The 13,848-nt window shown below is 37.6% G+C and overlaps 1 protein-coding gene across 1 annotated transcript in view; it reads left to right on the top strand.

Moving 5' to 3' along the window:
- Positions 1 to 290: 290 nt before the first annotated feature.
- The window catches only part of USP12 (ubiquitin specific peptidase 12), a 52,597-nt gene continuing 39,039 nt past the window's right edge, over positions 291 to 13,848 (top strand). The window contains exons 1-2 of the mRNA XM_011999961.1: positions 291 to 366; positions 10,362 to 10,575. The gene's annotated coding sequence lies outside the window, so the exon portion shown is untranslated. The remainder of the gene's footprint in view (positions 367 to 10,361; positions 10,576 to 13,848) is intronic.

Raw genomic sequence — 13,848 nt, 5'->3', positions numbered from 1 at the left:
CCTAGCTAGATGGTAGAGCCTGTTGCTCGAAGGCTGCACATCTATTTAGCATGCTCCTGTGTTTTCTAGGCAGTTGTAACACGGGAGTAAGTGTGCATCTGAACATATCTAAACATAAGAAAGGTACAGTTAAAAATACAGTGTGAAGGATACAGACACACCTGTGTAGGGCAGCTCCGTTGTAATCTGATAGGACCATCATGCTGCGGCCCGTCATTGACTGAAGCGTCATTGTGTGGTGCATGACTACTATAAATACTAAGATTTTTGTTTTTCATTTTCTAGGGCGCCAATGCTTCGGCATTAGAGAAAGAGATTGGTCCAGAACAGTTTCCAGTCAATGAGCACTATTTTGGATTAGTCAATGTAAGTATCCATTGGTACACTTTTAGAATCATGTTTGGAAGGAGTTTTAAAGACGATGAATGCATTTCATAAGTTATTAAAGAAAAATTGTTCTTTTGTATTAATAGAATTAAATGCCAAGAGATGTGATTGGGAATTTTGAAATGATCTTCAAGGGAAGGGAAACAAAGTTGCCTGTTTTTTTTGAGACAGAGTCTCGCTCTATCACCCAGGCTGGAGTGCAGTAGCCCCATCTCGGCTCACTGCAAGCTCCACCTCCCGGGTTCAGGCCATTCTCCTGTCTCAGCCTCCTGAGTAGCTGGGACTACAGGCACCTGCCACCACGCGTGGCTAATTTTTTATATTTTTAGTAGAGACGGGGTTTCACCGTGTTAGCCAGGATGGTCTCCATCTCTTGACCTCGTGATCCACCCGCCTTGGCCTCCCAAAGTGCTGGGATTGCAGGTATCAGCCACTGCGCCTGGCCAGTTGTCTCACATCTTAAAATCTTAGAGATAGAATAGTTTCTAACTTGTCAATCTGATTGTCCCTATTTTGTCAGAAATTTATCATAGCCAAAATTTAGTGTTAATATATAACCTAGTCCAAGTGAACTCTTGATTCTTTGAGAATGATTTAGTTGACTAAGTGGTAGAAATGTACAAGTATAAATTTAGCTGTGCCAATGCCTCCATGTATCTATGGGGTATTTGACAATTTACTTCTGTCATTGTACCAGTGCTAGAGATACAAAAGTGTGAAATGTGGGGAAAGAGTACATCCCAGTTCTTATGGAGGTAATTCTAGTAATTACACATTTTTAAGACTTTAGGAAAATTTGAGAAGTTTACCTGAATGTTATCTGTTCTGAGTCACTGGGGGGTATCACAAACCTGTGCTATATAATTGTTGTGGTAGTTTATTTTATACTGTTGTACTGTACTATTAGGTGAATCCATGGCAGGTGTTTTAAAATGCATATATTGATAAAATAGGTAACACAGTAAGTTATATTGAACAGATTGGTGGACTCTAAATATTAGTCCATACATAGGGCGTTTGAGATGGGTTTCTCATGGATTTGAGGAAGGCAGTTGAAGTGATGTGTGTGATTCCCTGTGCTTTGGGAATTGTCTCTGTGCACTATGCATATAACCTGTAACAAAGAATCATCACTCCCCTACCTTTCTCTCTGTTCAGAACGGGCTGCTCATTACTCCTCTCGCTTATTTTTTTCTGGAATTTAGCCTTATATTCTAATTTAAAAAACAGCATTTCAATTAGAATTCTTAACAATAAAATTAAGACAAGCAGGAGAGAATAAACTTACTAAGAGACCATCAGAGGACCCTTTGTCTTTATCCCCTAGAGAGATTCATTTGATGAATAGAAATAGAACTTCTGGTCTCTGTGCCTCGTTATTATATATAAAATTAACATATCTACAGGGGTCACAGCTCCAACTATTAAAGGTTGGGAAACATTGTGAATTATACTCAGAAATAAAACTGGTCAGAGTAGATGCAGCAGAGCTAGTGGAGTGGTTAATTCCATACAGCAGGCTGGAGTGTGGTGGTGTGATCACAGCTCACTGCAGCCTTCACCTCCTGGGCTCAGGCAATCCTGCCTTAGCCTCCTGAGTAGCTGGGACCACAGGCACACACCACCATGTCTGTCAAATTTTTTAAAAAATTATTTGTAGAGATGGGATCTTGCTATATTGCCCAAGCTTTTTTTTTTTTTTTGAATGGAGAGAAGGAAAATAACCACAAATTAAATTAGCAGAAAATTAAACAGAGTGGTTGCTCTTAGTGCTTTGATGACAACCTGTTTTCTGTTACTTTCAATTGTAGATATTTTTGTCTTGTAAGAATATTTTCACAGATGATGGCTCTTATGGCAGCTTACTCTTAGTGAGGGATAATTACCTGTCACTATAATTTGTATAATACATAGAATGAGGATTTCCTCTTAGCTTATCTCATAGATACAATGCTATTCCTGATATTATTGGAAGTAGAGAGGAGAAATACTGGTGTGACTTGAGGAGCTTTGGATGGGGAAATTTGCTGTAAAGTATCCCACTTACAAGCCAGCTGTTTACATCGTCAGCTAAATTCTTTGAAAACAAGTTTTAACTGGCTAAATCAAATTGCCTTTTTTCCTTTTATATTGTAGCTGGTTAGTACTTATTTTAGTAGAGCTGATAGAGAGTGATTTAAACCACAGTTTAGTGTATCTTTCCTACTTGTAATATAGTCTGTGCATTGTTTTTGAATAGCTTTTTTTCATTGTTTTATTGTATGGTGGTTTATTAATTTTCTAATACAGGTGGGCCTCAACACACAAGTGGGCTGGCCGCAGGAACTCCGTTTGCGAGGGTGCTGTGAAACGTGCTTTTCCTGTCTTCTGAGGTTTTAAGCTGTTTGTTTAAAAAAAAAGAAAAAAAAAAAAAGGAAATGTGCTTCCCTTCAGAATCTTTATTATACAATTATGATTCCTTTTCTAGTCTATCATATAAAAGGCTATTTAACCTGAATTGCTTCTAGTTGTTAGTTGGAGCAGGGTCCATTATAGAAATAAATAAAAATGAAACTTCCCATTTTTAGGTTATAAACTTCATTAGGGCAAGTGTCTCTTGGTTCTCTTTTCTTTTGCATTGATTTCATTCTCATTCAGTTTCTCCCCGTCTGATGGCCATAGGTTGCTTGAGGTTTACATTGTTGGAGAGTCCAGAGAATATCCATATCAAACCTGGCAAAAGAGTTCCGGCCCAGGTCCTCTGGCTAGACTGTACCAAGTGTCCAGCCTTGTTTTAGGGGCCGTAAAAGCGCTTTGATTGATAACACAACAGTAATTTGCATAGAGGAGAGAAAGCAGTTCCTACAAGGAAGCATGGGGCAGTGGAGTAAGAACGTAGGGTGAGGGAGTGACATCCATTGGAGTATGAAAAGAAGACTTCTGGGTTAGGTACTCATTGTCTGGTCTACTCTGTTGGAGTAAGAAGAGTGGTGGGTAGGGGAGTGTGGAAATACAAGGTTCTAAAATAGGGTCATCTAAGCAAGAACTGGTTGGTGGAAGAGGGCATTCCCTTAGAACATCTCAGCATGTTCACAGAACAGGCACCGTCACCAGGCCCAGCGTGGGGGACAGGGAGGAAGTTGTGCTTCTACAAAAACAGTTCCTTTTCACAGTTTTATTTTTTGCTTTTTATTTATCTGGATTTGTTTGTTTGTTTTTGTTTTTGTTTTGAGAAAGGGTCTTGCTCTGTCACCCAGGCTGGAGTGCAGTGAGTGATCATGGCTCACTGCAGCTTTACCTCCCTGTTTCAAGCCATCCTCCTGCCTTTACCTCTTGAGTAGCTGGGACTACAGGTGCACACCACCATGCTCAGCTAATGTTTTAAGGTTTTTGTAGAGACAGAGTCTCACTATATTGCCTGTGCTGGTGTTGAATCCCTGGTCTCAAGCGATCCTCCTGCCTCAGCCTCCCAAAGTGCTGGGATTACAGGCATGAACCACTGTGCCCAGCCTCAGTATTTAAACAAAGTAATGCTATTGACATTATGGTGGTTAAAACCAGTAGTCTCCAAATAAAGTGTGTAAGATGATCCATTGGGAATGGGAAGAAAATATTAGAATTTATGATGTTTATTTTTTATCTAAAAATGATAGACTAAGCATTATTCTTAACATAAGGATGAGACTGGTGCCTATACTCTATCTGTATATGATATGGTTGTATGTTACTACAAGTTCCATGATGTCAAATGGTTGATGGCATCACCCTCACTCATTTATTTCTGCTGTGGCAGATCTATTATAATTTAAATGTAGTTTTAGAGAATTACATAATTTTAGTTAAAAGGTTGTTTTAAAAGCAACTATTGGCTGGCCACAGTGGCTCATGCCTTTAATCCCAGCACTTTGGGAGGCCAAGACGAGAGGATTGCTTTGAACCCAGAAATCTGAGACCAACTTGGGCAACATAGTGAGACCCTGTCTCTAAAAAAAAAAAACAAAAAAAAAAAAACATGCTGGGGGCATAGTGGTGCATGCCTGAGGTCCCATTTACTCCAGAGGCTGAGGTGGGAGGATATTGAGCCTAGGAGGTTGAGGCTGCAGTGAGCCATGATCATACCACTGCCCTCCAGCCTGAGTGACAGTAAGACCCTGTCTCAAAAAAAAACAACAAAAACGTAGCTATGAAATGATGAAGGGCCAGGAACTGTTCTGAGTGTTTTACGTGATGATTCATTTAATTCTTTGAGAAATTCTAAGAGATAGGTGCTTTATTGTCCCCTTTTTGCAGATGAAGAAACTGATAAACAGAACCGTTTAGTAATTTCCCGAGGTCAGATAGTGGAACCAGACTTGAACCTAGATAGTTTGGTTTCAGATACTATGTGCTTCATTACTGTGCTGAGGGGCTCTCAAGGCAAGCATTTCCTAAATGGATTCAAACTAATTTGGTAGATAGGACTACAAATTGGATACCATGATTTAAAAAGTAAGGGTAGGTAGTGAGACTCTCCTTCCCTTGTACCTGTGTATCTTTACAAAGGTATCTTTTTCAGTTTTGATAGCCATTAAAACCACATATCCAAATAACTGAACATAAACCCAGACTATCAAATTACTGTTTTAAAATCTAAAACCTTTACAAAAATATATACCCAATCTCCTTGCTCTCACTTAAAACTAATATTTTTTCATGAAAATAACAGCTTGTATAATAAATAAGACAAAAATCTAAAATGTGCATTTTCTTAATTGCATTCCTTTACATTTTTAATGTACATAATATAGTACATATAATTTATAAATATGTGTAAGGGATGTGCGCTCAAAATGGTCTTTGTAGTAGGTATATAAAAAGTATTTGCGGTGGGATGTTTGTTAAGGTTTGGAGAAAAAAAAGGCGTTAGAGAAAGCACGTTGAAAGCAAGAATGAGATTGTACTCACTAAGCAATCAAAAAATCAATGACCAGACCTCGAGTAGGGTGGCAACTTTTAAAATTTCCTCTCCCTGATTTAAACCTACCTTTGATCTTCAAAACCAGCTGAGATAACACAGCATAGATTTCAGCACTAAAGCATTGTTTTTTTGTTTTTTAGGAAATTGAGCATTCACAAACAAGAGTACAGAGAAAATCATCCCAGAAAACCTTTTGCACGAAGGCTGTACTCTTGAAAGATAATTTTTAGGTCTTAGGACTTTGAATGAAAGTTAATATTAAAAATCAAGAAAATTGAAGGAAAAGTTTCAAAATTATTAATAAGATTGAAAGTTAGCTTATTCTGGAGAAAGAGTAGTACTTTCAACCTTTAATTTTTCTTTAATGAGGTTGAGGAAAGAAATAAAAGAAGACTAATAGCAGGCCTCAGAGAATTAATCATAATGTTACTCTTGCTTTATATTCCAAAGATGAGCAAGTCATGTTGGACAGAACTGTGAGCCTGACTTCCAGTAGTCTACAAAATAGAGACTCCCTCTAGTTTTTTAGCCTATCCTATTTGCTTATTGTATTTTTTATAGATAGGTCAATCCTCATTATCATAATATTTCTGATATACTCCGAGATGATCTCTTTTGCTTTCATCTCCCTACTCGGTGGAAGTTGTTCAGTTCCCCTGTTGCCTATTCCAAAATATGGACATTGTCTCTTCTCTTTAGTTGATATAACTACATTTGTTGGTCATTAGCTTGATTAGATTGTGATACAAATACAGGTATTTTTAAGACAAATTATGTGGGATACTGGGTAAATTAATCTTAGTAACATTGTGGATGCTGTTTCAGGTGTACTTAACCGCTGGGTAGGGTGCACTGAAGTGTATCTATAGTTACATTTATGATCATGATACCAGTACGCTTTAATCACATACCTCTTAAGCACCTCTTTTTCTGAAACCGATGCTTGTCTCCTACTAGCGGTGTGGATGTGAGAAGTCATTGTCCTCCCTAGGTCTCAGGTCCTCAGCTGGAGAGGGCTTGGATCTCCCAAGCCTCTTCAAAAAGTTGGTAACTCCTGTTTCAGTGCAGAGGGATCTTACTTGTTTAATCTCTGTGGAAAAAAAGAAACATATTCAGACAATTAGGAGATTGAACATAGCAAAGCTTTTAAAATTTTCCCCTGAAATTATTGGCTCTGCCTAGTCTCTGTCTTCCCTATGAATTTATCTGGTTAGGTCCTTTATTTGCTATGATTTTGACACATAATGACATGATGACACAATTTACCTCAAAGATTCAGTGCCTCCTTTGAAAAGCTAGAGTAGGATAGGTAAATATAATGAATCACCATGAACCCATTAACCTAGCTTGAACAATTACCAATATTTTCATTCTCTTCCACTGACTTTTTTTTTTTTCCTGGAAAAGGAAATCCTAGACATCATGTCATTTTGGCCATAAATGGGACAAGTTTAATTACATGTCTCTAAGTGGCATGAACGTTTTAAAAAATATGATCATCTAATGATCACGCCTAACAAAGTCAACAATTTCTTAGTATCATCCGATGCTGTATATATTCAAGTACCTTCTTTTGTCTCAAAGATGACTTTTTTTTTTTTTTTTGGAAACGGATTCTCACTCTGTCACCCAGGCTGGAGTGCAGTGATGGTGCCATCTTGGCTCACTATAACCTCCGCCTCCCGCGTTCCAGCGATTCTCCTGTCTCAGCCTCCCGAGTAGCTGGGATTATAAGAGTAAAACGCCCAGCTAGTTTTTGTATTTTTAGTAGATACGGAGTTTCACCACGTTGGCCAGGCTGGTCTCGAACTCCTGACCTCAAGTAATCCACCCACCTCGGCTTCCCAAAGTTCTGGGATTACAGGCGTGAGCTATTGTGCCTGGCCAAGATGACTTTTTATAGTTGGTTTGTAAATCAGGATCTAAGTAAACTCCAGCATTTACATTCGCAGTTTGATTGTGGTGTCTCTTGAGCCCTTTTCAGACTTTTTTCAAGTTATCCATTTGTGGAGAAACGAGGTCATCTGTCCTAGAGACTATTCACGTTTCGAACTTGGCCTTTTCCTTCTTTGTGGTATTGTCTCTTTCATTGCCTGACTGTTGACTGTCTTGTAAATTAGTAGTTACACGTAGAGACATGATTAAAGTTTAGTGGTTTTGCTTAAGGCAAGAGTACTTCATAGGAGGTAAGATATATTAAAAGACACACATTATTCAGTTGTTCACTTTCAGCGATGCTGAAATGCATGGGGGGTTAGGTCTGATCCCTCTGTTTTAAAGATCCTCATCAGCTTTTAACCTAATGCTTTGAGCATCCATTGATAATTGTTGCTTAATCTATTATTTACAACCATTTCTTCTGATTTTATTCACTGGACTTATTTTATAAACAAAAACTTCATCAACTGTTTAGTGCCCCTGAAACATGGTTCTTACGAGAAAGGCAAGATGAATCTTTGATGTTTTCCTTTTATATGTTAGTTTGCAACTGTCAATGGAGACTCATGAGGGTTTCTTTTTTTAAAATGTCATTATGTGTATACACACACACACACACACACACACATATGTATCTTTTTTTGTGGAGAAAGTCACATTCTGTCGCTGAAGCCCGAGGGCAGTGGCACCGTCTTGGCTCACTGCAACCTCCGCCTCCAGGTTCAAGTGAATCTACTGCCTCAGCTTCCTGAGTAGCTGGGATTACAGGTGTGCGCCACCACAACCGGCCAATTTTTGTAATTTTAGTTAGAGATGGGGTTTCACCATGTTGGCCAGGCTAGTCTCAAACTCCTGACCTCAACTGAGCCACCTACCTTGGCCTCCCAAAGTGCTGGGATTACAGGCATGAGCCATTGTGCCCGGCCTAAAATGTCATTTTAAATTTATGAATTTTTATATAGTTAGTGTGTTTTGATCCATTGCAGTAATCCTTTTGTATTAAAGCTGACACATATTTAAGATACCCCAGGCTAATCTTGCACTTCTTATCCCAGATCTTGTATCAGCCATATCTTCAAGGTGTCCGAGTTCCTTTGGATGGGAAAAGGGTGTTTAGATAACACAGTCTGGGTAAAGGAGAAACTTGTTGCTGCCACACCTTTTCAGTGGACAGAGTTTGAAAACACACACACACAAACATACATGCATACACACAGACATACACTTTCAGAGTTATAAAAAAAATAAGTTTATATTGATGTTTCCAACTTAAGTTTACAAGGCTTTTACTTTTCTGATTTTATTATAGCATCTTTTTTTCCTTTACATGAAAAATTTTGGTTCCTAAGGGTATTAACATAATTCCTTGTTTGCTTTGTCCTGTGATATAGCTACCATAGTTTCAAAATAACAATATCAATAAATTTGTTTTTTTGTTTGTTTGTTTTTGAGACAGAGTCTTGCTTTGTCTCCCAAGCTGAAGTGCAGTGGTGCAATCTTGGCTCACTGCAACCTCTGCCTCCTGGGTTCAAGCGATTCTCATACCTCAGCCTCCCGAGTAGCTGGAATCACAGGTGTGTGTCATCATGCCTGGCTAATTTTTGTATTTTTAGTAGAGATGGGGTTTCACCATGTTGACCAAGTTGGTCTTGAGCTTCTAACCTCAAGTGATCCTCCCGCCTCGGCCCCCCTAAGTGCTGGGATTACAGATGTGAGCCACTGCATCTGGCTAATAGATTTTTTTTTGCTGTTTTTTTTTTTTAAATGGTTAGACTCTATCTCATTAGGCATGTATGGTAAACATTCTTTAAGTCACCTGAAGTAATTCTTTTCTCTGTATTTCTACCATTGAATCCATATACATTTAGGTTTTATTTTTGTTTTTAATTTTAGAAATTGCTTTTTTTTTTGAGACGGAGTCTTACTCTGTCACCCAGGCTGGAGTGCAGTGGCACATGGTCTCTGCTCACTGCAAGCTCCGCCTCCTGGGTTCACACTATTCTCCTGCCTCAGCCTACTGAGTAGCTGGGACTACAGGCACCCACCACCACACCCAGCTGATTTTTTGTATTTTTTTTAGTAGAGATGGGGTTTCACCGTGTTAGCCAGGATGGTCTCGATCTCCTGACCTTGTAATCCGCCTGCCTCGGCCTCCCAAAGTGCTAGGATTACAGGTGTGAGAAATTTCTTTATTTTAGAAAGATGGAGGTAAAAAGTAAGTGTTTTATAACCACTTACTTTCAGAGAATTCTCATTTTCATCCATCTCTCCATTATTTTTCCTCTTCTATAAATAATCATTTTTATTAGCTTTTTGTTTATCCTTCCTCATTTTTTAAAAAAAAATATAAACAAATGGTCTGTGGAAATACTTTTGATATCACCCAATCTTAAACATTTTTTCTCTACCTAGCCTTTTTAACTTAATACTGTATATAGTTGATCTCAGCCCATAGTAGAAATATGAGAATTGTCCTCATTCCTTTTTTATAGTTTCATAGTGCTCCCCAAATCTTCATGACTGACTTTTAGGTATTTTATTAGCTAGATTTTAGAGCCAGTGTTGAATGAATGGAAGGGAAAAAGGAGGCAACACATATTTATCAAACTGTGTGTCATTTACTTTATAAAGTAGGGTTATTTCCCTGCCCCCCAGTTACTAGAGTGGAGAGAAGTAGAGTTCAGTAAGATGTAGTGACATACTCCCAATGACATGACTGGTAAGAGAGAAATTCATAATTAAGAATTTGATGTCTTTCCAATGCATCATGAATACTGTGACTCGGCATTTCAGTGATTGTTAGACTGTCATACTGGTGACTTTTTCATGTAACATTTCAGGGGATCTGGTTTTTTTATTTTTTGTTTTTAAGTATTTTAATTTGGTTGTACCTAAGAACCTGATAGAAAACTTTACTTTTGTGATTTCTAAAGAATTTTTGAGAGTTGTATTTTAAAATGTATAATATAATGCAGTCAGTATTATAGTAACAGTAGTAACCACTTGTCATCTCTTTCTGTTCTCTCAACCATACACCGGGAATTTCTCTCTTGAAAATGTGTTTTCCTAAATTTAACAAAACTTTTTTTTTCTGTTGCAGTTTGGGAATACCTGCTACTGCAATTCAGTTCTTCAAGCACTTTATTTTTGTCGTCCATTTCGGGAAAAAGTTCTTGCATATAAGAGTCAACCTAGGAAAAAGGAGAGCCTTCTTACATGCTTAGCAGATCTCTTCCATAGCATAGCCACTCAGAAGAAAAAGGTTGGAGTAATACCCCCTAAGAAGTTCATCACAAGATTACGCAAAGAAAATGGTAACTCTACTTCCCACTGTATTAATGACATACTAGGAAGGTTAAATATAGTGTACCATAATTCCAGCACTTACTGAGCAGCATCTGTATGCCTGATAACATGTTAGCTGTTGAAGAAACAAAGATGACACTCCTTTCTTCAAGGAGGCACTCGTTTAGTGAAGAAGATAGTCTCACAATAAATTAATACAAGATACAATTAATGTTTGCATTGCGTTATACAGAGATAAAATTATGTGTGGCAGCAAATGAGAAATCACAGTTTCTCTTTTTGCTTGCTTGGCTTTTCTGTCAAGAATGAAGGGGTTTTTTTTTTTTTTTTTTTTGCATGCTTATGCATTTGTTGTTTTCATAATGCTTTCGTGTGTGTTAACTCATTGGATCCTTGCAGTAGCCTTAGATAGAGAGCATGTCATTTCCCCCATTTTAGCTGTGAAAAAATCAAAAGCTAAAAAAGGCTTGCCAGGAGCCACACTCCGGGGAAAGAGCTAGAAAAGACCTTTTGGCTTCGGGTAGATAAGTTTTAATCCCCCATCCCTTTTTAAAAATGGTTACTGAGTAAGCCCCACCCCGCTTTGCTCTTTTGAAATATTGTTCATTTAATTTTCACATGCCAATAAGTTAGACTTTATCACCCTATGAGATAACTGAGGCTCAGAGAGGTTAATTTGTCCAAGGTCCCACAGAGTTAGTAAGTGGTGGAGCTGGCATACAAACTTACTTCTCCCTGATACGTAAGCCCAGGGTTCTATCTAATGTGGGACACTGCCTCAAAAATGCAAATGGAATTTAGATAACATGTAGAATTCTGGCTTTTATTTAATGTAGGCATTTTAATCATTGTAGAAACAAAATTGAATGGCATTTTTAGTTGATTTGTTACCTATTAAATAGATGCTCACAAGCAGGATTTGAGAAGTCTTTAAGATTGATTATTAAATACCCTAATGTGTAATCCTGCCCTTAAATTAGTCAGTTGACACTGTTCACAGTGAATTGAGGTAAGCCTGGATCATATATAGTTCCCTGGATCATATATAGTTCCCTGAAATATGAGATGACCCAGAAATAGGCTATAGGCTATTATTCTTGAATTTGATACATTTGTTGAAGATTTGTTCATTTTCCCCACATACACGTGTAGAATAATTGATTAATTGCTCACAAAAATACATTTTGTTTCCCCTAATGAAAGCTAAACATATATACTTTATTAGATTACAGATCTGTTTATCTTGTTTTTTTAGAAAATCAAATATAACCTTAATGCTCAAATGTGGATTGAGCAATTAAGTCTTCTCAGTCTTTTTGTGTGTGTCTATATGAAACTTTAAAAGTTTTGTCCTTGTGGAAAATTTATGTACTTGGTAATTGAACATGGCAGCCTTTCTCAGTGACTTTATTAGTATTTTAAAAATGTTCAGTGCCTGGACATGGTGACTCACACCTGTAATCCCAGCACTTTGGGAGGCCAAGGTAGGAGGATTGCTTGACCCCAAGAGTTGGAGACTAGCCTTGGCAGCAAAGCAAGACCTTGTCTCACAAAAAATTTTAAAAATTAATCGAATGTGGTGGTGCACATCTGTAGTCCCAGCTACTTGGAACGCTGAGGTGGGAGGATCGCTTGAGCCCAGGAGGGTGAAGCTGCAGTGAGCCCTGATTGCTCTACTCTCCAGCTTGGGTAACAGAGCAAGATCCTGTCTCTAAAAAAAAAAAAAAAAAATCAGAAGTATGCAGCTCATACAGAATATACGTTATTTCCCTTTTCATTTAATAGTACATTTCTCTTGGCCTTGTTAACCTATCACATGTGCTCTTTATACAGTGATTTTATTTTAGTTAGGTTGACCCTCATGCTGAATAGAGGTAAAATACAGTTACATACTTATGGCTTTATATGTTTGTTTGTCAAACCTGGGGTATTTTTATGGTGTTTGTTATTTTTTCCAAATGGGCTTTTTTTCTTTTCCTTCTCTCTCTCTCTTTTTTTTTTTTTTTTTTTTTTTTTTTTTGGTAGCACGGAGTCTCATTATGTTGCCCAGACTGGTCTTGAACTCCTGACCTCAAATGACCCTCCCACCTCAGCCTCCCAAAGTGTTGGATTACAGGCATGAGCCACTGTGTCTGGCCTTATTATTATTATTATTTATTATTGTTTTTAATAGTTCAATAGTTACTAATTTTTTTTCATATTTAGGCAGATTAAATTGGTAACACAATAGAGTTCTTAAATACTTCTTTGAAAGAGACTGATTCTAGAATATTTATTGTAAGCCCATCTTCTCTTAAGTTTTGCTTCATTTTTCTAAACTTCAGAAATAATGCTTAATAGAAAAGCCATTTTTTTTGATAGAAAAGCATTTTTATTATTTGGTGTTACTGACATTTGCAAATATGTTTTGAAATATTTTTTTGGCTTTTGAATTTTCCCTTGAGAATTGTGTAGAGAAGAATATACAAATCAAAGAGGATTTAATATATTATTCATTGCATATCTTTCCTTCTGAGATTTTGTTTTAAATCTTTGGAAAGTATGTTACTCATTTCAGTATTTCCACTAATTTTCACTGGTGGATGGTTCTTACTAAATTAATTTCGTGCCATACTATGTTAAAAACTTTTATTCTCGATAGATATTAGCCCCATATTGTTTTAACCACCATTGCTTTATGTTACTAATCTTTTTGGTGTCTCTGGAAAGAACTGATTTTAATTTCTATTTATTAATGAACTTTTGTAACTCATGTGACCTAATCATAGCGTAAGAGGACAGTTGCACAGTGCTCCTGCATGGAGTACAGGAATACTGGCTTCCATGCATGTTACCTGCTGATGGGATGGATGCTAGCTGAGTGTTTGAGTAGACTCATTATGATAGATATATTTCCTATTGTGTGCCAGACACTGTCTAGGAACTGATGATACAGAAATATGCCTTCAGGTACCTGACACCCTCGTGGGGAACCAGACAGCCATCAGTTATGTGATGTAATGTGTCACTGTCACGAAAGAAAGAAGGAGAGGGGACAGAGGATGAGTGAGTTCCTAGTTCATATGTCAGTCATTGGGGAATGTCTCTGATTAGGTAATGTTAGATCAGAAATTTGAAGACATCATTTGAAGATCTGAGGCAAAAATGTTACTGTCAGTAAGAAGAAAGTGCAGGTTGCCTGAGTGCTTGAAGGATGGCAAGAAAATTAGCATGGCAAGAGTGGAATAAGATGAAGATAAAGTCAGAAGAACAGGGGCCTAAAGCTTGGGTTTTCTTCGGAA

Source organism: Mandrillus leucophaeus, unplaced genomic scaffold (genome assembly GCF_000951045.1).
Source record: "Mandrillus leucophaeus isolate KB7577 unplaced genomic scaffold, Mleu.le_1.0 Scaffold61, whole genome shotgun sequence".
NCBI classification, from domain to species: Eukaryota; Metazoa; Chordata; class Mammalia; order Primates; family Cercopithecidae; genus Mandrillus; species Mandrillus leucophaeus.
Note: the sequence above shows the minus strand (reverse complement) of the source record. Positions and strands in the feature narration are given on the sequence as shown.